The sequence below is a fragment of the Ranitomeya variabilis genome, chromosome 1 (assembly GCF_051348905.1).
Source record: "Ranitomeya variabilis isolate aRanVar5 chromosome 1, aRanVar5.hap1, whole genome shotgun sequence".
NCBI classification, from domain to species: domain Eukaryota; kingdom Metazoa; phylum Chordata; class Amphibia; order Anura; family Dendrobatidae; genus Ranitomeya; species Ranitomeya variabilis.
This window is the reverse complement of record NC_135232.1, coordinates 429,403,710-429,426,161: the sequence shown is the minus strand read 5'-3', so window position 1 is coordinate 429,426,161 and position 22,452 is coordinate 429,403,710.

Genomic DNA, 22,452 nt, shown 5'->3' with positions numbered 1-22,452 from the left:
GAAAGTAGCCTAACCCTAACCCTAACCCTAGCCCTAACCCTAACCCTAAATTTAGCCCCAACCCTAACCCTAACCCTAAATTTAGCCCCAACCCTAACCCTAACACTAACCCTAAATTTAGCCCCAACCCTAACCCTAACCCTAAATTTAGCCCCAACCCTAACCCTAACCCTAAATTTAGCCCCAACCCTAACCCTAACCCTAACCCTAATTTTAGCCCCAACTCGTCTCTCCTGTCGGCCGGCAGATGGCAGCAGATGGCGGGCGCACTGCGCATGCGCCCGCCATGATGAAAAAGCCGGCCGGCAGGAGAAGACAGAAGAGGACCCAGGGACACTGGGTGAGTATGTTAGGGTCCCCGAATCCCCCTATTTCTCTGTCCTCTGATGTGTGATCACATCAGAGGACAGAGAATTACAGATCGCTTTTTTTTTTTTTTTTTTTTTTGCGGTCGCCGGTAAACTGTTAATTACCGGCGATCGCAAAACAGGGGTCGGTGCAAATCGACCCCGATAATGTTCTTTGGGGTCTCGGCTACCCCCGGCAGCCGAGACCCCAAAGATCTTCCGGATGCCGGGCGGCGGGCGTACTGCGCATGCGCCTGCCATCTTTTCCCCGGAAAAAAGATGGCGGCGCCCATCGGGAGCCACGAGGAGCACCGGGGGAGGTAGGTGAGTATTGGGGGGGCTATCGGGGGCCATCGGGGACCCTATTTCTCTGTCCTCCGATGTGCGATCACATCGGAGGACAGAGAAATTAAATGGCAAATCGCGTTTTTTTTTTTTTTGTTGTGACCGGTAAATGGTTAATTACCGGCGATCGCAACTCGGGGGTCGGTAAAAACCCCCCGAATCATGTTCTCTGGGGTCTCGGCTACCCTCGGCAACCGAGACCCCAGAGAAAATCCGACTCTGGGGGGCGCTATTCACTTTTTCCACAGCGCCGTTAATTAACGGCGCTGTGGTTTAAGTACCTTTAGCGGCCGCCGTTAAAAGGCGTATCGGCGGTCGTTAAGGGGTTAACTAGCATCATACATGTCAACAAATTGGTATTGTCAGTGCCAGGCATTGAAGGATGTCAGCTCATAGACTAAACATTGTTGGAGCTGTGAGAGATAATTTTGCACGTGGTAATGTGTGAGCCAGGCAAAGAATGTGTTTCAGTTGGGAAAGGGCTATGGCAGCCATGAAATTCCTTCCGTTATCACTCACTACCTTGCCTGCCTCAAGATGTACAGTGCCCAGCCATGACTGAGTTTCTGTCTGCAAGAACTCGGAAAGAACTTCCGCGGTGTGTCTGTTGTCACCCAAACACTTCATTGCCAATACAGCCTGTTGACGCTTGCCACTAGCTGTCCCATAATGGGACACCTGGTGTGCAACAGTGGCAGCTGTGGATGGACTGGTTGTGCGACTGCGGTCTAAGGACGAGCTCTCGCTTCTGCAGGAGGACGAGGAGGAGGAGGAGGGGGGGCGAACGCCTACAGCCAACTGTTTCCTAGATCGTGGGCTAGGCAGAACTGTCCCAATATTGCTGTCCCCTGTGGACCCTGCATCCACCACATTCACCCAGTGTGCCGTGATGGATACGTAACGTCCCTGGCCATGCCTACTGGTCCATGCATCTGTTGTCAGGTGCACCTTTGTAGTCACAGACTGCCTGAGTGCATGGACGATGCGGTCTTTAACATGCTTTTGGAGGGCTGGGATGGCTTTTCTAGAAAAGAAGTGTCGACTGGGTAGCTCGTAGCCTGGTACAGCATAGTCCATCAGCGCTTTGAAAGCTTCGCTTTCAACTAACCGGTAGGGCATCATCTCTAATGAGATTAGTCTAGCAATGTGGGCATTCAAACCCTGTGTACGCGGATGCGAGGATGAGTACTTCCTTTTCCTAACGAAAGTCTCATGAATAGTGTTGAGCGATACCGTCCAATACTTGAAAGTATCGGTATCGGAAAGTATCGGCCGATACCGGCAAAGTATCGGATCCAATCCGATACCGATACCCGATACCAATACAAGTCAATGGGACTCAAGTATCGGACGGTATTCCTGATGGTTCCCAGGGTCTGAAGGAGAGGAAACTCTCCTTCAGGCCCTGGGATCCATATAAATGTCTAAAAGAAAGAATTAAAATAAAAAATATCGCTATACTCACCTCTCCGACGCAGCCTGGACCTCAGCGAGGGAACCGGCAGCGTTGTTTGTTTAAAATTCGCGCTTTTACTTGGTTACGTGAAGTCCCGGCTTGTGATTGGTCAGGGCGGCCATGTTGCCGGGACGCGGACCAATCACAGCAAGCCGTGACGAAATTACGTCACGGCTTGCTGTGATTGGTCCGCGTCCCGGCAACATGGCCGCCATTAACCAATCACAAGCCGTGACGTCACGGGAGGCTGGACACGCGCGCTTTTTAAAAAGCGCGCGTGTCCAGCCTCCAGTGACGTCCCGGCTTATGATTGGTCACGGCGCCATGTTGCCGGGACGCGGACCAATCACAGCAAGCCGTGATGAAATTACGTCACGGCTTGCTGTGATTGGTCCGCGTCCCGGCAACATGGCCGCCATTAACCAATCACAAGCCGTGACGTCACGGGAGGCTGGACACGCGCGCTTTTTAAAATGGGCGCGTGTCCAGCCTCCCGTGACGTCCCGGCTTGTGATTGGTTGCGCCGCGGTCAACCAATCACAAGCCGGGAGGCTGGACACGCGCGCATTTTAAAATTTTAAAATGCGCACGTGTCCAGCCTCCCGGCTTGTGATTGGTTGATCGCGGCGCAACCAATCACAAGCCGGGACGTCACGGGAGGCTGGACACGCGCCCATTTTAAAATGCGCGCGTGTCCAGCCTCCCGTGACGTCACGGCTTGTGATTGGTTGCGTCTCCCATGTGACTGCGACGCAACCAATCACAAAGCCGGGACGTAATTTTAAAATCCTTAAGGACCTGAAATTACGTCACGGCTTGCTGTGATTGGTTGCGTCGCTCATGTGACTGCGACGCAACCAATCACAACGCCGGAACGTAATTTTAAAATCCTGAAGGACCTGAAATTACGTCATGGCTTGCTGTGATTGGTTGCGTCCCGGTCACATGGGCGGCACGCAACCAATCACAAGCCGGGACTCACGTAAAGGAAAGAAAAGCGCGAATTTTAAACAAAGAACGCTGCCGCTTCCCTCGGTAAGGTGCAGGCTGCGTCGGAGAGGTGAGTATAGCAATATTTTTTATTTTAATTCTCTCTTTTACACATTTTTACATTAATGTTGTTTCGATACCGATACCCGATATCACAAAAATATCGGATCTCGGTATCGGAATTCCGATACAGCAAGTATCGGCCGATACCCGATACTTGCAGTATCGGAATGCTCAACACTACTCATGAAGGGTGAGCTGGACTGGAGAGCTGCATACGGTGGAACTAGCGGGGGTGCCGGTGGACATGGGTGACTGAGAGAGGGTTGGAGATGGTATTCTTGCCGGTGCCCTACATGCAGTGTTTCCTACTGCGAACCTGGTGATTCCCTGACTGCTTTGGCCTGGCGACTAAAGCTGCACAGATACTGCAGGTGGTGCGGGAAATGGTGGGTTTACAGTGAGGGAAGGGATGTAGCGTTGCTGACTAGCTTCATTGGCCGAGGGTGCTGCAACCTTTAGGGACGTTTGGTAGTTAGTCCAGGCTTGCAAATGCATGGTGGATAAATGTCTATGCATGCAACTTGTATTTAGACTTTTTAGATTATGACCTTTGCTTAAGCTACTTGAACATTTTATATAGATTACTTTGCGCTGATCATTTGGATGTTGTTTAAAAAAATGCCAGACTGCACTCTTTCTACTATGGGATACCTTTTCAGGCATTGCAGACTGAGCTTCTTTAACCGGATGGCCACGCTGTCCTACAACTGGTTTTGCCTTTGCCACGCGTTTTTGGCCAGATACGGGCACGGCAGATGGAACCTGTTGCTTTGTTGATGCCTGCTGCGTCTCCTCCTCCTCCGCTTCAGAACTACTGCCGCCTACACCCTGTTCCCCCAATGGCTTCCAATCGGGGTCAACAACTGGGTCATCAATGACCTCCTCTTCTATCTCGTGTGCAACTTCGTCTGTGTCACCGTGTAAGCAGGTGGGATAGCGTTCGTGACGGGGCACCATAGTCTCAGCTGGGTTTGATTCTGGCTCAGTACACTGCGAGGGCAATGTTCTGGTCTGAGTCAAAGGAACAGCATAGTAATCTGGCTGTGGCTGTGCATCTGTGCACTCCATGTCCGATGCAACTTCTACTGGGCATGGCCTGTTAACTGTTTCACTTTGTAACCCAGGAACGGTATGTGTAAAGAGCTCCATTAAGTAACACGTTGTGTCGCCAGACGCATCCTTCTCTGTTGTTCTTGCTGAAGAAGACAAGGAAGCGGCTTCTCCCTGACCGTGAACATCCACTAAGGACGCGCTGCTTTTACATTTACCAGTTCCAGAAGAGGAGGCAAAAGAGCTAGAGGCTGAGTCAGCAAGGAAAGCCAAAACTTTTTCTTGCTGCTCCGGTTTTAAAAGCGGTTTTCCTACTCCCAGAAAAGGGAGCGTTTGAGGCCTTGTGTAGCCAGACGACGAACCTGGCTCAACAACTCGAGACTTAGGTGCTGTATTGCTTTTACCACGACCACCTGATGCTCCACCACCACTACCATCATTACCAGCTGACAATGACCGCCCACGGCCACGACCTCTTACACCAGACTTCCTCATTGTTTGCAAAACGTAACCAAAGTAACGGTATTTGTTACTGTAAAACAACTTATAAGGTGAACTCAAACTTCTGTAGGATTTATATATACCTTTAGGTGGCTGAAACTGAATGGAAAATCAGGCCCAATGTTACACACTCGGTTTTCTGGGCCCCAATAATTTGAGACAGATGGTACACACAGGACCGGCACTCAAGCAGAAATGCCAATCTTAATCTCCCACTATTTGTTTGTTTTCAAGGAGAATTTGAAAAAAAAAAAAATTCCCAGTATGACACACTAGGTTTTCTGTGTCCCAATTTTTTGAGACAGATGGCACACACAGTACCAGCACTCAAGCTGAAATGCCAATCTTAATCTCCCACTATTTCTTTTTTCCAGGGAGAATTTGAAAAAAAAAAAAAATCCCAGTATGACACACTAGGTTTTCTGTGGCCCAATAATTTCAGACAGATGACACACACAGTACCGGCACTCAAGCTGAAATGCCAATCTTAATCTCCCACTATTTTTTTTTCCAGGGAGAATTTGAAAAAAAAAAAAATTCCCAGTATGACACACTAGGTTTTCTGTGCCCCAATAATTTGAGTCAGATAGCACACACAGTACCGGCACTCAAGCTGAAATGCCAAACTTAATCTCCCACTATTTCTTTTTTCCAGGGAGAATTTGAAAAAAAAAAAAAAAATTCCCAGTATGACACACTAGGTTTTCTGTGCCCCAATAATTTGAGACAGATGACACACACAGTACCGGCACTCAAGCTGAAATGCCAATCTTAATCTCCCACTATTTTTTTTTTCCAGGGAGAATTTAAAAAAAAAAAAAATTTCCCAGTATGACACACTAGGTTTTCTGTGGCCCAATAATTTGAGACAGATGGCACACACAGTACTGGCACTCAAGCTGAAAATGCCAATCTTAATCTCCCACTATTTTTTTTTTCCAGGGAGAATTTGAAAGAAAAAAAAAAAATTCCCAGTATGACACACTAGGTTTTCTGTGGCCCAATAATTTGAGACAGATGGCACACACAGTACCGGCACTCAAGCTGAAATGCCAATCTTAAGGCCCCGTCTCACTTAGCGACGCTAAAGCGATCCCGACAACGATACGACCTGTCAGGGATCGTTGCTGCATTGCTATGTGGTCGCTGGTGAGATGTCAGTGAGATCTTCCAACGATCGCAGCTGCGATCTCACTGTTTGACATCTCACCAGCGACCTGTAGCGACCTGTACAACGATGTCACATGGGAGCTATTATGACGATTCAGTGTCTGAGTCGTCAACGAGGTCGTTGGTAAGGTGTCAAACACAGCGATGTGTGCTACCCAGCGGGACCTCAACGATCAAAAAAAGGTCCAGGCCATTCCGACACGACCAGCGATCTCACAGCAGGGGCCTGGTCGCTGCTACGTGTCACACATAGCGAGATCGCTACTGAGGTCGCTGTTGCGTCACAAAACTTGTGACTCAGCAGCGATCTCGCTAGCGATCTCGCTTAGTGAGACGGGGGCTTAAATCTCCCACTATTTTTTTTTTTCAGGGAGAATTAAAAAAAAAAAAAAAAAAGGGACTGTCCTACAATTACTATCTCCCTGCAGTAATCTCAGCAAGGTATGGCAGGCAGCAATAACAAGGAGTGGACAGCTGCACCAAAAAAAACAAAAGTGTGGACAAACAAACAAGATAGCTGTGCAGAAAGGAAGGAAAAACAGGATTTGTGCTTTGAAAAAGGCAGTTGGTTTACACAGCGGCGTACACACAGCAATACAGCTATCAGGGAGCCTTCTAGGGCAGCCCAATGAGCTACAGCGCTGAGGAAAAAATAATGTAGCTTCCACTGTCCCTGCAAACAAAAGGTGGTGTTGGACAATGGGAATCGCTACAGCACAAGTGGTTTGGGGTTTATTTACCCTGCCTAACGCTCTCCCTGCTTCTGAAGAAGCGGCAGCAACCTCTCCCTATGCTCAGATCAGCAGCAGTAAGATGGCGATCGGTGGGAACGCCCCTTTATAGCCCCTGTGACGCCGCAGAAAGCAAGCCAATCACTGCAATGCCCTTCTCTAAGATGGTGGGGACTGATATCTATGTCATCACGCTGCCCACACTCTGTGTCCACCTTCATTGGCTGAGAAATGGCGCTTTTAGCGTCATTGAAACGCGACTTTGGCGCGAAAGTCGCGTACCGCGTGGCCAACCCCACACAGGGATCGGGTCGGGTTTCATGAGACGCCGACTTTGCCAAAAGTCGGTGACTTATGAAAATGACCGATCCGTTTCGCTCAACCTTAGTGGAAGATTGTTGGTTGTTATTTGAGAATGTGTATGGTGGATTTTTCTCTAGGTTTTGGGTGTGTACTAATTTCCTCTCCTTCTCCTACTTAAGTTTTACTCCATTCCCCAGTGCAAACCTCTGTTATTTGTGTGAGTATGTTTGCATGATTGGTATTTTCCAATTTCCCTGTTTGTATTTATCTTGTTAGTCTGGTTGGTGTATTATGGTACATTATTACACCCCTCTTCCCTGGGTGGGGGAATGGTACAGACTGAGGGCAGATTCAGGAGCTATGGCAAGGTATGTGGCCATGGTGTCTTCACCATTAGAAGTCATGCGGGAACAGGGTGTGCTAGGGCACCCCTAGCATTAGGGATAAGGAAGAAGCTACTGGTCAGGGGACACCTGACAAGAGAGCCATGACAATGTCATCAAATACCACAAGACAAAACTAAAGAGTGAGTGAAAAATAAACAACTAATAAATGGGGCACAAATTCTTAGGAAAGAAGGACATACTTCCTCATGTTTACAGGGCGCCGCCTCCTCAGCGTTATTGCATTTTCCCGGCACCTGCGCTGTGATCTTATGAAAAAGTAGATGTGTGCACAGCTGTAAAGAGGTGCCAGAGTAGGTTCCCACACCGTAATATATAGCAAAAACTCGGCACTCAACTTAACGTAATACAGGTGATTTAATGGTGTCCACAAAATAACAGAAACATTTCGGTCCTACATCCGGACCTTCATCAGTCACAGTTAATAAATGCGGCACATATGTTCTGATATTTTAAGGTATATCGCTTCATTTCGGGCTATACTGCCCACATACAGGCAGCGCTCACACACAAGTGTGATCTCATTCCACAATCAGCAATTCTGTGGGTCCACTAGCGCCCTTACATTTATCAACTGTGACTGATGAAGGTCTGGATGTAGGACCGAAGCGTTTCTGTTATTTTGTGGACACCATTAAATCACCTGTATTATGTTAAGTTGAGTGCCAAGTTTTGTTATATATTGCGCTGTGATCTTAGGCCTTGGGCATGTGCAGTTAGCGCTGCCCGTCCACTGACATCACTTGATGTCTTTCTTATTGCGCCTGCGTGGACGCACGGCCCGATATCCCGCCCCGCAGTCTCTTCTGATTTATTCACACTGTGGGGCTGGGAATCTTGGGCATGCGCAGTACTTATCTGCTTCTCTCCCTCATCTCCCTCCGCCTCTTTCCTACTGTGCAGCATCATAGGAATCGTCAGATATCGTCAGATTCCTATGATGCTGCACAGTAGGAAAGGTGGCTCTTTTAGTTTCAAATGCCTGGGGGGGTGACAGGTTCCCTTTAATATGAAGTAAAAGAAGACTGTACACTTTGTCTAGATGAAAACCTGACATATAAACAAAAAGGGTGGGGTGGTAAGTAGAGATTGGAGATTAGCAAACTTATTTGGAAAACGTTTGCCAATCTCAAACTCGGCATGAACGTTGCACATTCGGACTCATGTTCATATTCCCATGCATTTTTCCTAAACATTGGCAAAAATCAGCCAATGTGCTGTAAATGATTAAGTTGCCATTAATGCATTTGTTAAGGCTTTTTGTAGCTTAGTGGTGCTGTATGATGAGCAGGGGGATGTGTTTGATGATCGGAGGGGGTGGGGAGAGGTCAGAATAGCAGTGAACTGTATCTTTTAAAACATTTTTTACTTAATATGTGGAGATTCCGGCAGCCAATCAGGGTGCAGAAACCATTTACAATGCCCAGACACAAGGTTTTCTGTCATTGGCTGCCAAAATCACTGTCCCTCTCCATATAAATAGCGGACATGATGTTTTAGCGCCATTTTGATAGTGGAGCAGCTCAGAGAGGCTGCTCCTTCTGCTACTGCAATTGGTTAGATAGTTATCTAGACAGTTTATTGTGAGCTAGGTCAGCTAGATAGGAACCTGTGTCAAATCGACCTTCTAGCATCTAAATCGTTTGTGCTAATAGTGTGGTAGAGGCAGGAGTTCACAATTCAGAATCTAAATTGTTTGCACTGATACTGTGGTGTAAGCAGAAGTCCACATTTTAGAATCTAAATGGTTTGCGCTAATACTGTGTTGCAGCCAGGAGTCCACATTTTAGAATCTAAATCTTTTGTGCTTCTAGTGTGATGCAAGCAGGAGTCCACACTTCAGAATCTTAAATAGTTTGTACTGATACTGTGGTGTAAGCAAAAGTCAGCATTTTAGAATCTAAATGGTTTGTGCTAATACTGTGTTGCAGCCAGGAGTCCACATTTTAGAACCTAAAAAATTTGTGCTACTAGTGTGATGAAGGCAGCAGTCCACACTTCAAAATCTAAATAGTTTGTGCTAATACTGCCATGCAGGCAGAAGTCCACATTTCAGAACCTAAATCGTTTGTGCTAATAGTGTGGTGCAGCCAAGAGAGTCCACATTTCAGAATCTAAATTGTTATGATCCTAGTGGCAAGGATCGCAAATCTGACTAGCTAAGAAACTGAACCGACGACTAGCTCTGGGGAAGTGGTAACTGAATTGACCGCAACCTGATCCTATCCGCAAACAACTATAAGTAGCCGTGGAACATTACCTGGAAATCCTAGACGTCTCGTCACGGCCTGAGAAACTGACTATTCCTAGAGAGAAAGTAAGTCCTCACTTGCCTCAGAGAAATGACCCCCAAAGATATAGAAAAGCCCCCCACAAATATTAACGGTGAGTTAAGGGGAAAGCACATACGCAGAGATGAAATAGATTTAGCAAATGAGGCCCACTAACACTAGATAGCAGAAAATAGGAAGAGAACTGTGCGGTCAATGAAAAACCCTATTCAAAATATCCACGCAGAGATTGCTCGAGCCCCCGCACCAACTAACGGTGCGTGGGAAGCAATTCCGTACCCCAGAGCTTACCAGCAGCAAGAAATCACATATTAGCAAGCTGGACTAAACTCATCATAAACAGAAATCATATTGCAGACAGATGAGCAAAAAATAATCGAACAGAACTTAGCTTCTCATGAAGAGACAGAAAACCAAGATAGTCAGGAGTAATCAGAATAGCACTGAATACATCGACAGCCGGCAACAAGTGGAGGTAAAGCAGAGCTAAATAGGAACCTCCCTAGAGAATAACGAGGCAGCTGATCCTACCACAGACCCGCAAGATAACAAACAAAGCCACCAGGGGGAGCCCAAAAATAAAACTCACGCAATACCACCTGTGACCACAAGAGGGAGCCCGAAAACAGAGTTCACAACACTAAATCATTTGTGCTAATAGTGCAAGGCAGGCAGGAGTCCACTTTTCAGAATCTAAATTGTTTGTGCTAATACTATGGTGCAGCCAGGAGTCCACATTTCAGAATTTAAATCCTTTCTGCTAATAGTGTGGACCAGACACCAGACAACATTTCAGAATCTAAATCTTTTTGGCTAATATTGTAGTCCAGACCCCAGGCCACATTTCTGAATTTAAATTGTTTCTGCTAATAGTGTGGAACAGACACTGGGCCACAATTCAGAATGTAAATCCTTTCTATGAATACTGTGGTCCAGACACCAGGCCACATTTCTGAATCTAAATCCTTTATTTTAATAGAGTGGTCCACACACCAGCCCACTTTTCTGAATCTGAATCCTTTCTGCTAATAGTGTGGTCCAGACACACTATCTCAGCAACTACTGATTGTTAACTTAGTGAAAGGTGACTGACAGGTCTGAACCTAGGGTTGTTAATCAGCTGGTTCAAAGAGGGGAAGGGTACATCCAACATGGGTGGGGAAAAAGCGAGGTCGTGGTGGAAGGGGGAACAGGCTTTGTGTTGAAGGTGTACATGGGTTAGGTGGTAATGTTACTAAACTCTCTACTCAACAAACACCATCTCGTTCTATCCAAACACAACTGACAACATCTGTTACTGGACGGGCTAATCGACTCCCTTTCTTTGGCAGCCACACAGCGCTACACTTTGTAGATGAGGGGTAGAAAGAGCATGTGCTCCAGTGGATGGCAAGAGTTGTATCATGTGGCCTCTCCTCCTCTTCATCCACCTTAACATCACACTGTTTTGGAACTGCAACACAGGACTAGGGTAGAAGGGGGAAAACTGATCCTGCACTATGACTAGGCTGATACCCTACAATGGAGTGGGCGACCCATTCCTTGCGAATAGACCCACCGATGATCCTAGGTTAATCTCAAGCGAAGACCTATAGATAGGGGGAAGGGGTTCCCTAAAAGATCTAAGGACTGGGTACCAAAACAGGTCACCTCCTAATAGAAAACAAAGAGAAGGCTGCAGATACCAACTGAAAACAGAAACTAAGACTAGCAGAACCAGATGTCCCAGATGGATGAACCTGATTAACACTGTTGTCCAGCCAGGACTGCAGTGTCAGGTGCTGGTTAATAAAGAGTGATACAATCACCTGACCCAAGAAAAACCCAGCACCAGAGGGAAATGATTAGCAGCCAGAACACCACAAGAAAATGGCGGATAGTCACAAACTAAACAGATTCTAACACACACAGTACAATCCTCAGAGGTGGCACCCCAATTATCTCTGTTTTCCCCAGCATCACAACTATCCAACTGCCCAACTGACTGTGAGGAACAATAGATGAATGAGTCTGCAGAGCTGTTCACATATTCTATGCCATGGGCATCAGAGTTCTGCTCCAAAGATTCACAGAATCAAGAGGAGGAAAGCATTTTCACTGATGCTGAAAATATTTTTCAGTTGAATATGAGGCCAGACGAAGTAGGGTCCAAGAAGATTCCAGACCCTCATCACCAGATGTTAACCCTCAGGAGTGGATGTGATCCTAATAAGACTCAGATACCTGAGGAGCATGCGGACTGCACTGTGCTGTCAGGGCAGGAAGAGGTGTGTGACTCTCAGGGCAGAACAGGGAAGATGACAATGAGGTTTTAGATCCCACTTGGTGTGAACCCAGAGGCATGCAGCTGAGAAGCTATCTCTGCCATGGTGCATTTCACCACTGACACCTGGATGAGCAAACATGGGCAGGGGCATTACATCTCACTGACTGGAGGCAAGCAGTGAAGGGGCTGCTCCACAAGTGTTGGAATGCCCAAGGGTTGTGGGGCAAACCTCTGCATCTAACATTTCATCCACTTCTTCTGTCTCCTCCACCTCCTATAGGGCCTCCACCTATGCTGCCCAACTATTCCCTTAATGAGACACGCATTCCAACAGTGCAGAGAGAATGTCCCCACCTCCCTACTGCGCAGCCATGGCTAAACGCAATCAGGCAGTGTTTTAATTGATATGCCTTGGAGATTGCATTTACATGGATCAAGAGTTGTTGACAGCTATCCAGGCAAAGTTTGAGCAAGTTTGAGCCGTGTGCTATAATGGTGCAAACTTGGTGGTGGCCCTAGGCCCACAGAGGCAACCTCACACATGTGAGTTGGATGTCTCACATCCTCAGCCTGGTGGTACAGCACTTTCTATGCCACTATCCTGGCCTGGATATGCTTCTGCAGAAAGCACTGTTGCCGTGTGCTGACTTCTGCCATTCGCATCCTTCAGGTTTTCAACTTGAATCGATACAGAGGTCTATTGGCTTTCCAATTACCCATTTGATTTGTGATGTGCTGACTCTGCAAATGTTTCAGCAAATGTGTCAGCAGCAATGAGCCCTGGTGCAGTATTTTCTTTTGCATAGCCTGTGCCAACGCATTATGAGCATGGTGCAAATCAAGCTGGTGGAGTGGGCACAGATGAAGGACCTCTGCACCCTTCTGCACAGTTTCAAAATGGCTACCAAGATGGTTAGTGCTTATGATGCCATCATCCGCATCACAATTCTGGTCATATACATGCTGGTACAAACTTTGAATAGTCTGGTGGTCCCAGAGGTGGTGGTCCCAGAGGAAGAGGAGGAAGCAGACGAGGATGTGGAAGAGATAACAATATCTCTAAGTTCTGGACTGTCGTCGAAAAGGCGGGTGCCATCGGAGGGTGGGTTACAGTTATCGAGGGGGTCCTGTATTCTTAGGGTTAGAAACAGTGTTGGCTACTAGGTTGCCACTCTGTTAGATCCATGGTAAAAGACTAAATTTTGTCAGATGCTTCCCTCTGGAAAGAGACACGCTTGTAGACAATCCTAAGAGTGGTTTTCCCCTAGGCAAGAGTGGGGCACACAGTGTGCATCGTAGTTGTAGACTTCCAACCCTGGTAACATCGAGTCATCTATGCAAAAACATTAGCAGTGTAAGTGGCAGAAATCATTTCTGCGAGTCGTTTCCCAGATTTTTAGAGCAGCCTGTGCACAAACAGAAGAGAGTACAAGTCTGACATGTTGTGAACAACTAGAGTGGATGGTGGTGGAGTATCTCAAGCTCAATGTTAAAGCAATCAGGGAGGATTTGGAGCCATTTGCATTTTGATATCCAAAAGTGGAAGAGTGACGTGCGCTTGCCTGTCACGCCTTGGAGGTTTTGTAATGCCCAGCAGCCAGCAGTCTCTCAGAACATGTCTTTGGCGCTGCTGGTGGTGTCCTGACAGATAAGCGCATCCGGCTGTCCCCTGACCATCTAACTTTCATCAAGATGAACAAGTCATTGATATCCAATGACTTTTGCACCCCAGTAACAGACTGGGCAAGCTAAGCTATGGTGTAGTTTTAAGTGTGCTGCATTGATATCATGTTATTGCAGACTGTGACACCTTTGTGTACAAAAAAATTTTGAAATGTGGAGACTCCAAGTTGGGTCTCCATCTGGTGGGTTGCCTATAGTGGAAGGGGTGTCAGAACCACATTATACTATTTGTACTCTAGAGAAAATTATGCCACTTTAGTGGTGTGTGGCAATAATTTTTTTAAATGTTTGAATTCCAAGTTGTGTCTCCTTCATGTGTCTTCTTCATGTGTTTTGCCTGTAGCAGTAGGGATCCCAGACCAGCAGGCCTGCACTTACTCCCAGTCAACTATTTGTGTTAGTATCCTTAAATGTTTCCAACAATAGTAGTTACCAACCTGATGTTTGTGCGACCTGATTTTAGTGGAGCAGGAAAGCAGTTTGAGCTGTTGCATGTGTTATCAGGGCTCCCAGCACAGTAGGCTTACAACAGTTTATCACCCACCTCATCTTACTTTAAACTTAAATTCAAAGCTCTAAATGCTGGCCCAGACCCTCATACCTCATGCATGGCCTATGGCTGGCTGCTGCTGTGCTATTATCAAATTTCTACTGTGAGTGAATTGATCAGTCAACTACCTATGTTACTATCTTTTCATTTTTCTGCCAATAGTAGTCTACGAAACTGGGGTTTGAGGCACATGAGTGTGGCTGAGCAGAAAAGCTGTTTCAGTTGCTGCATGAGGTATCAGGGCTCCCAGCACAGCAGGTCTACACTGTTTCCTCAAGCACCTCATTTTAATTTTAAACTTAAATTCAAAGGTGTAAATGCAGACCCAGACCCTGATACCTTATGTATAGCCCATGGCTGACTGCTGCTGTGCCATTATCACATTTCTACTGTGGGTCAATTGATGCCACTTTTCCTGGTGTATGCCCCTAATTTTTGGAAATGTTTGGACTCTAAGTTTGATCTTCTTCATGTGTGTCACCTGAATTTAGCAGGGCTCTCAGAGCATCAGGCCTACATCTGTCACTCATCCACCTGTTACTGATTAATGTTTAAGATAGAAATGCTGGTCTAAGTCCTGTCCAAGACCCTGTCCCATACATCCATGCCTCACAATTATACTATTTGCACTATGGGTCAATTAATGCCACTTTTTTGGCAGCTTTTTGACCCTTTTAAAGGTGTTGTCTATGTGTTTGGCTTTGACTCCCAATGAATTCAGTGGGGTTCGGATATGTTTGACGAATCGTTCAGTGAACATCATAACGTTCGCCTATACGAACCGAACTGAACCTTGAAAGGTTTGCTCATCTCTAGTAGAGATGAGCGAACCCAAACTTAGAAGTTCGGGGTTCATGTTGGACAGTTAGTGTCCAGTGCTCAACACTGAACAAGGACTTCTCCAGGAAGTCTGTTGCAATGTTCTGAGTTCTGGGAGAATCCCCAAGCTTTTCGTGGGTCCTCTCATCCCTAGTGGTAAGTAATATGAAGAATTGTAGGTATTGTGTTATGTTTGTTCGAGAGAGGGAAATTTGGGATAAATGGTGGCATTAATATTTATATAAACTTCAATAATTGCATTATACAGTAATGGTCAAAAGTTTTGGCACCCTTGAAATTGTTCCAGACATTTCTAACAGAAAATTATTAGGGGCAGCACGGTGGCTCAGTGGATAGCACTGCAGCCTTGCAGCGCTGGATTCCTGGGTTCAAATCCCACCGAGGACAACATCTGCAAGGAGTTTGTACGTATGTTCTCCCCGTCTTTGCGTGGGTTTCCTCCAGGTACTCCGGTTTCCTCCCACATTCCAAAGACATACTGATAGGGAATTTAGATTGTGAGCCCCATTGGGGACAATGATGATAATGTGTGTAAAGCACTGCGGAATATGTTAGCGCTATATAAAAATAAAGATTATTATTATTATTCCAATTACACATGTTTTGTTATACAAAATTAAACAAAAAAAAAGGCAAATTGAACATCATTTCACACAAAACCCCAAAAATGGGCAGGACAAAGTTATTGGCACCTTTCCAAAATTGTGGTTAAGCAACTTTCTTTCTAGCATGTGAAGCTCTTTCAAACCCAAATGAGACAAATAACAGGTGTGGCAATATGAAAATCACACCTAAAACCAGATAAAAAGGGAAGAAGTTGACTCAATTTTGGTGTCTGTTTGTGCCACAGTAAGCATGGAGAACAGAAAGAGAAGCTCTCTGAGGACTTGAAAAATATGTCCATCTCGAGATCTTGATGTTCCTTTGTCCATGGAGTGCAACATGATCAAGAACTTTACAACCCATGGCAACCCATGTAGCTAATCTCCACGGACATGGACAGCAGAAAAAAATTGATGAAAGGTTGCAATGCAGGATAGTCTGGATGGTGCATAAGCAGCCCATCCATGTCAGTGCAAAAAAAATTGTCAACATTTGAATGAAATTAAACACCTCAATCTACACTCACTGTCTGAATTCCTTCTCCCTCTTACAGGCATAAGTTCACTACACAATGCGGATGCCGCTACCGCTGCCGCTTTACATAACACCACAATAGCTGTAGCTCTAGAATCGGTTGCCCCTCTCACACATACCAAAGCTCGCAAAATCAACAGACAGCCCTGGCACACCAGCCTGACCAAAGAACTGAGGAGAGCTTCCAGGGCTGCTGATCGGAGATGGAAAAGATCCCACTCCAATGAGCACTTCATTGCATACAAGCAGTCCCTCACTACTTTCAAGGCATCACTCGCTGCAGCAAAGCAAACCAACTTCTCATCTCTCATATCCTCCCTGTCTCATAACCCTAAACAGTTATTCAACACTTTCAATTCTCTCCTCCGTCCCCCAGCACCCCCTCCCTCTCCACTCATCTCAGCCGAAGACTTTGCCTCATTTTTCAAGCAGAAAATTGATAACATCAGAAACAATTTTGGTCAACAACCACCAGAGCCCTTTCTCCTCATTTACACCCCAAAAAAGTATTCAAAAGGATGGAAGATATATAAATAAAATTTTATTTTATTGACAACCAAATCATAATTATACACAAAACCATAAAAATGCTTATAAATGAATCATAAAAGCCGCACAATGCACAAGATTTTTATTAGAAATAAATTAAAACAATTAATGTCCAATGAATCAATTTTAATATGTAAAAAAAATATATTTATATAAAATTATACATACAGTATATAGAAAAATCCATACATGTATAAATATGAGGAAAAGATGTGTCACACAGGGGACAAGGAGCAACAGACCATGTAGCAGTATGTATATAATTTGCTATATTTTTTATCCAAAAACCATCGATATACAAAAATATATCTATATATAAAATATATATATGTACGCATAAAGTGAAAATAGATTTATTATAATAAAAAATGAATAAATATTCAATTTATAAACAGATGGTGAAAAAAACAATCAATAGTGATTTTACGCCAAACAATTCATATCATGTGATCAATGGAAGTGCATAAATAGATAAATAACAAACTTGCTGAAACTTGGACAAAAATAATTAGAGGCAAATAATCATAGTAAATGCCTCAAATGTGATCAAGTGATCAAGAAAGCAATGGTCTTGGAAAATCTGAATAAAAAAAGTCACATAATGCCACAATGCTCACCAGTCTGGAGCTCACACCGTCTCCTGCACACACCACTCCAACGTACGTTTCGCGGCTGCTTCGTCAGGGAGTGTTTTTTTTCTCCTAATTGCCTAGCCCTCCTTCTCCAAAACCAACTTTTTCACCATTATAGAAGATCGACTCTCCACTCTACTCTCAAGATTGCATCTCATAACCTGTGCACTTGATTCGATCCCATCCCACTTCATCCCAAACCTCACCACAGTCTTCATCCCAACCCTAACCCATCTCTTCAACCTATCACTAACAACTGATGTCTTCCACTCAAGCTTTAAACATGCCTCAATCACACCTATCCTCAAAAAGCCCTCTCTTGAGCCATCCTCTGTATCTAGCTATCGCCATATATCACCTCCCCTATGCCTCAAAGCTACTGGAACAACCCTTCCATCTTGAACTGTCCTCCCACCTCTCTTCTTGCTCCCTCTTCGACCGCTTACAATCTGGCTTCCGGTCACACCACTCCAATGAAACTACCCTAACTAAGGTCAACAATGACCTATTAACCGCCAAGGCCAAGCGACACTACTCTGTCCTCCTCCTCCTGGACCTGTCCTCTGCCTTTGAAACAGTGGACCATTCCCTATTAGAACAGACACTCGCATCCTTTGTGTCATGTCGGACGCTGTTCATACTAGGGCGTTCGACAGACAGCGGTAATTCCGCTTTTGTCCTATATGCGCTCAGTGGCGTCGGCTAGATTTTGTCTAGCTGGTCCGGGGTTAATTTAGCTGGTGCTCGGATTGGAAACTGGGTCACACCCACTGCCTTTAAATTGTTCTTCTGAACATTGGGCGTCGCCGATTATAGCTTCTGTCTTGTGCTTGGTTATCTCGGTCTGGAGTGGTGGTCTAGGAAAAGGACTATCGTATCTGGTGGTGTATATTTCCCTGTGTCATATTTTCCTCCTTTCTATATTTGTATTTGTTTTGCCCTGTGCACTTATTGTGTATTCCTGAGTGACTGCGGCATGGTGTGTATTTTCCGTTATCCTTGTCTGTGCTAACTGTGGGTATTGGTTAGTGGTCTCTTCACTGGGTGGTGGGTGGAGGTTTCAGCCTAGGGTTGAAACAGGAGACAGGGTAAGGGTGGAGGCCCAGACATGCACACCATCAGTGTAAACTCTGGGAGAGGGTCAGTCAGGGTTTCCCAGAGTTGATGGAAATCGCAGGGGCCTGGGTTTTTAGCTCTTGCCTACCTAGGCTTCCCGCAGGGGCGGATTATCAGAGGGTCAATATGGGCGGTAGCCCAGGGCCCAGTGGCTTGGGGGGGCCCTGGGCCACCGCAGATTGACCCTCTGATAATCCGCTGGAGTGTGACTGAATGCCCGGCCCGCCGGCATTTATGTGCCCCGCCCCCGGACCCGGTGGGCAGAGAGAGGGGGTCCGCATCGGGCCCCTTCTCATCTGCTCACCGGGCCCGCTGCGGCGCTTTCCTATTGAGGTGCGTGCGCGCGCCCGCACCTCAATAGTTAACAACAGCCGCCAGCCAGCCAATTGGAGGCTGGCAGCTGAAGTCGGCCGCAGCTCACATGTCGCCGGCGTCTGACGTCATTGTCAGTCGCCGGCGAGTGTGCGCTGCTGGAGGGAGCTCGCCGCGTGGAGCGAGCTCGCCGCGTGGAGCGCTGGTAAGGTGAGGAGACTGTTTTTTTGGGTTTTTTTTTGTTTTTTTTTTATAAGCTAACGGTGGACTGTGGACACATTGGGGGCAATGCTGGAGACACTGGGGCAGATTGCTGGACACACTGGGGCAGATTGCTGGACACACTGGGGCAGATTGCTGGAGACACTAGGGCAATGCTGGAGACACTGGGGCAGATTGCTGGAGACACTGGGGCAATGCTGGAGGACACACTGGGACAGATTGCTGTAGACACTGGGGCAGATTGCTGGACACACTGGGGGCAATGCTGGAGACACTGGGACAGATTGCTGGAGACACTTGGGCAGATTGCTGGAGACACTGGGGCAGATTGCTGCAGACACTAGGGCAGATTGCTGGAGACACTGGGGCAGATTGCTGTAGACACTAGGGCAGATTGCTGGAGACACTGGGGCAATGCTGGAGACACTGGGGCAATGCTGGAGACACTGGGGCAGATTGCTGGACACACTGGGGGCAATGCTGGAGACACTGGGGCAGATTGCTGGAGACACTGGGGCAATGCTGGAAACTGTTGTGAATTAGACTTTTTGGCTCCCTCTTGTGGTTACTAGTGATATGACTCTGGGATTGTCTTTCCTCAGTTTGGCACCCACCTGGGTCGTTAGTCCAGGGGTGTTGCTATATAAACTTCCTGGATCCTTAGTCCAGTGCCTGGCATCGTTGTAATCAGATCCTTTCTGTTTGCTCCTGTCTGCTGGTCCTGGTTCGTGCAAAATTAAGCTAAGTCCTGCTTCTTTGTTTTTTGGTTATTTGCTTTGCTCTTATTTTTGTCCAGCTTGTACTAAATGTGATTCCTGACTTTGCTGGAAGCTCTAGGGGGCTGGTGTTCTCCCCCCGGGCCGTTAGACGGTTCGGGGGTTCTTGAATATCCAGCGTGGATATTTTGATAGGGTTTTTGCTGACCATATAAGTCATCTTACTATATTCTGCTATTAGCTAGTGGGCCTCTCTTTGCTAAATACCTAGCTCATTCTTACGTTTGTCTTTTCCTCTTACCTCACCGTTATTATTTGTTGGGGGCTTGTATCCAACTTTTGGGGTCTTTTCTCTGGAGGCAAGAAAGGTCTTTCTTTTCCCTTCTAGGGTTAGTTAGTTCTCCGGCTGGCGCGAGACGTCTAGAACCAATGTAGGCACGTTCCCCGGCTGCTGCTATTTGTGGTGCTAGGATTAGATATATGGTCAGCTCAGTTACCACTGCCCTATGAGCTGTTTTTTTGTGTTTGCAGACTTAGTAATTATTTCTGAGACCCTCTGCCATTGGGGTCATAACAGTATGCCAGGCCAACATTTATGTTTAATGCATTGCAGAAGTGGGATAATAAGAAAGGAAATTCTGAGTTTTTTTTTTTTTTTTCCTCTCTTCCTCCCCTTTACCTCTGAGTGGCTTGTGCTTGCTGCAGACATGAATGTCCAGACCTTGATTACAAGTGTAGACCAGCTTGCTGCTCGTGTGCAGGGCATACAAGATTTTGTTACCAGTAGTCCAATGTCTGAACCTAAAATACCTATTCCTGAACTGTTTTCTGGAGACCGATTTAAGTTTAGGAATTTCAGGAATAATTGTAAATTGTTTCTATCTCTGAGACCCCGTTCATCTGGAGATTCAGCTCAGCAAGTTAAAATTGTTATCTCTTTTTTACAGGGCGACCCTCAGGATTGGGCTTTCTCGCTAGCGCCAGGAGATCCGGCATTGGCAAATATTGATGCGTTTTTTCTGGCGCTCGGATTGCTTTACGAGGAACCCAATCTTGAAGTTCAGGCAGAAAAAGCCTTGCTGGCTATTTCTCAGGGCCAGGATGAAGCTGAAGTGTATTGCCAAAAATTTCGAAAATGGTCCGTGCTTACTCAGTGGAATGAGTGTGCTCTGGCCGCAAATTTCAGAAATGGCCTTTCTGAAGCCATTAAGAATGTGATGGTGGGTTTCCCCATTCCTACAAGTCTGAATGATTCCATGGCGCTGGCTATTCAAATTGACCGGCGTTTTCGGGAGCGCAAAACCGCTAATCCTCTGGTGGTGTTGTCTGAACAAACACCTGATTTAATGCAATGTGATAGAATTCAGACTAGAAATGAGCGGAAAAATCATAGACGTCAGAATTGGTTGTGTTTTTACTGTGGTGATTCTACACATGTTATATCAGCATGCTCTAAACGCCTAACAAGGGTTGTTAGTCCTGTCGCCATTGGTAATTTGCAACCTAAATTTATTTTGTCTGTGACTTTAATTTGCTCATTGTCTTCTTACCCTGTTATGGCGTTTGTGGATTCAGGTGCTGCCCTGAGTCTTATGGATCTGTCATTTGCCAAGCGCTGTGGTTTTGTTCTTGAACCGTTGGTAAAGCCTATTCCTCTTAGAGGTATTGATGCTATGCCATTGGCGGAAAATAAACCGCAGTTTTGGACGCAGGTAACCATGTGCATGACTCCTGAACATCGGGAGGTGATTCGTTTTCTTGTTCTGCATAAAATGCATGATTTGGTCGTTTTGAGTCTGCCATGGTTACAGACCCACAATCCAGTCTTGGATTGGAAGGCAATGTCTGTGTCAAGTTGGGGCTGTCAGGGAATTCATGCTGATTCCCCGCCGGAGTCTATTGCTTCCTCTACTCCTTCGGAAGTTCCTGAGTATTATCAGGATGTATTCAGCGAGTCCAGGTCCAGTGCTCTGCCTCCTCATAGGGACTGTGACTGCGCCATAGATTTGATTCCAGGTAGTAAATTTCCTAAGGGAAGACTATTTAATCTGTCTGTACCTGAGCATGCCGCAATGCGTTCGTATATCAAGGAGTCTCTGGAGAAGGGGCATATCCGTCCATCCTCTTCCCCTCTTGGTGCGGGATTCTTTTTTGTGGCCAAGAAGGACGGATCTTTGAGACCTTGTATTGACTATCGGCTTCTGAATAAAATCACTGTTAAATTTCAGTATCCTTTGCCTCTGTTGTCGGACTTGTTTGCCCGGATTAAAGGTGCCAAGTGGTTCACCAAGATAGATCTTCGTGGTGCGTACAACCTTGTGCGCATTAAGCAAGGAGATGAATGGAAGACAGCATTTAATACGCCCGAAGGTCATTTTTAGTACTTGGTGATGCCTTTTGGGCTCTCTAATGCTCCCTCAGTGTTTCAGTCCTTTATGCATGATATTTTCCGGAAGTATCTGGATAAATTTATGATTGTTTATCTGGATGATATTCTGGTTTTCTCTGAAGATTGGGACTCACATGTGGAGCAGGTCAGGATGGTGTTTCAGGTTTTGCGTGAGAATGCTTTGTTTGTTAAGGGCTCAAAGTGTCTCTTTGGAGTACAGAAGGTTCCCTTTTTGGGGTTTATTTTTTCCCCTTCTGCTGTGGAGATGGACCCAGTCAAGGTCCGAGCTATTCATGATTGGACTCAACCCACATCAGTTAAGAGTCTTCAGAAGTTCTTGGGTTTTGCTAACTTCTACCGTCGTTTTATCGCTAATTTTTCTAGCGTTG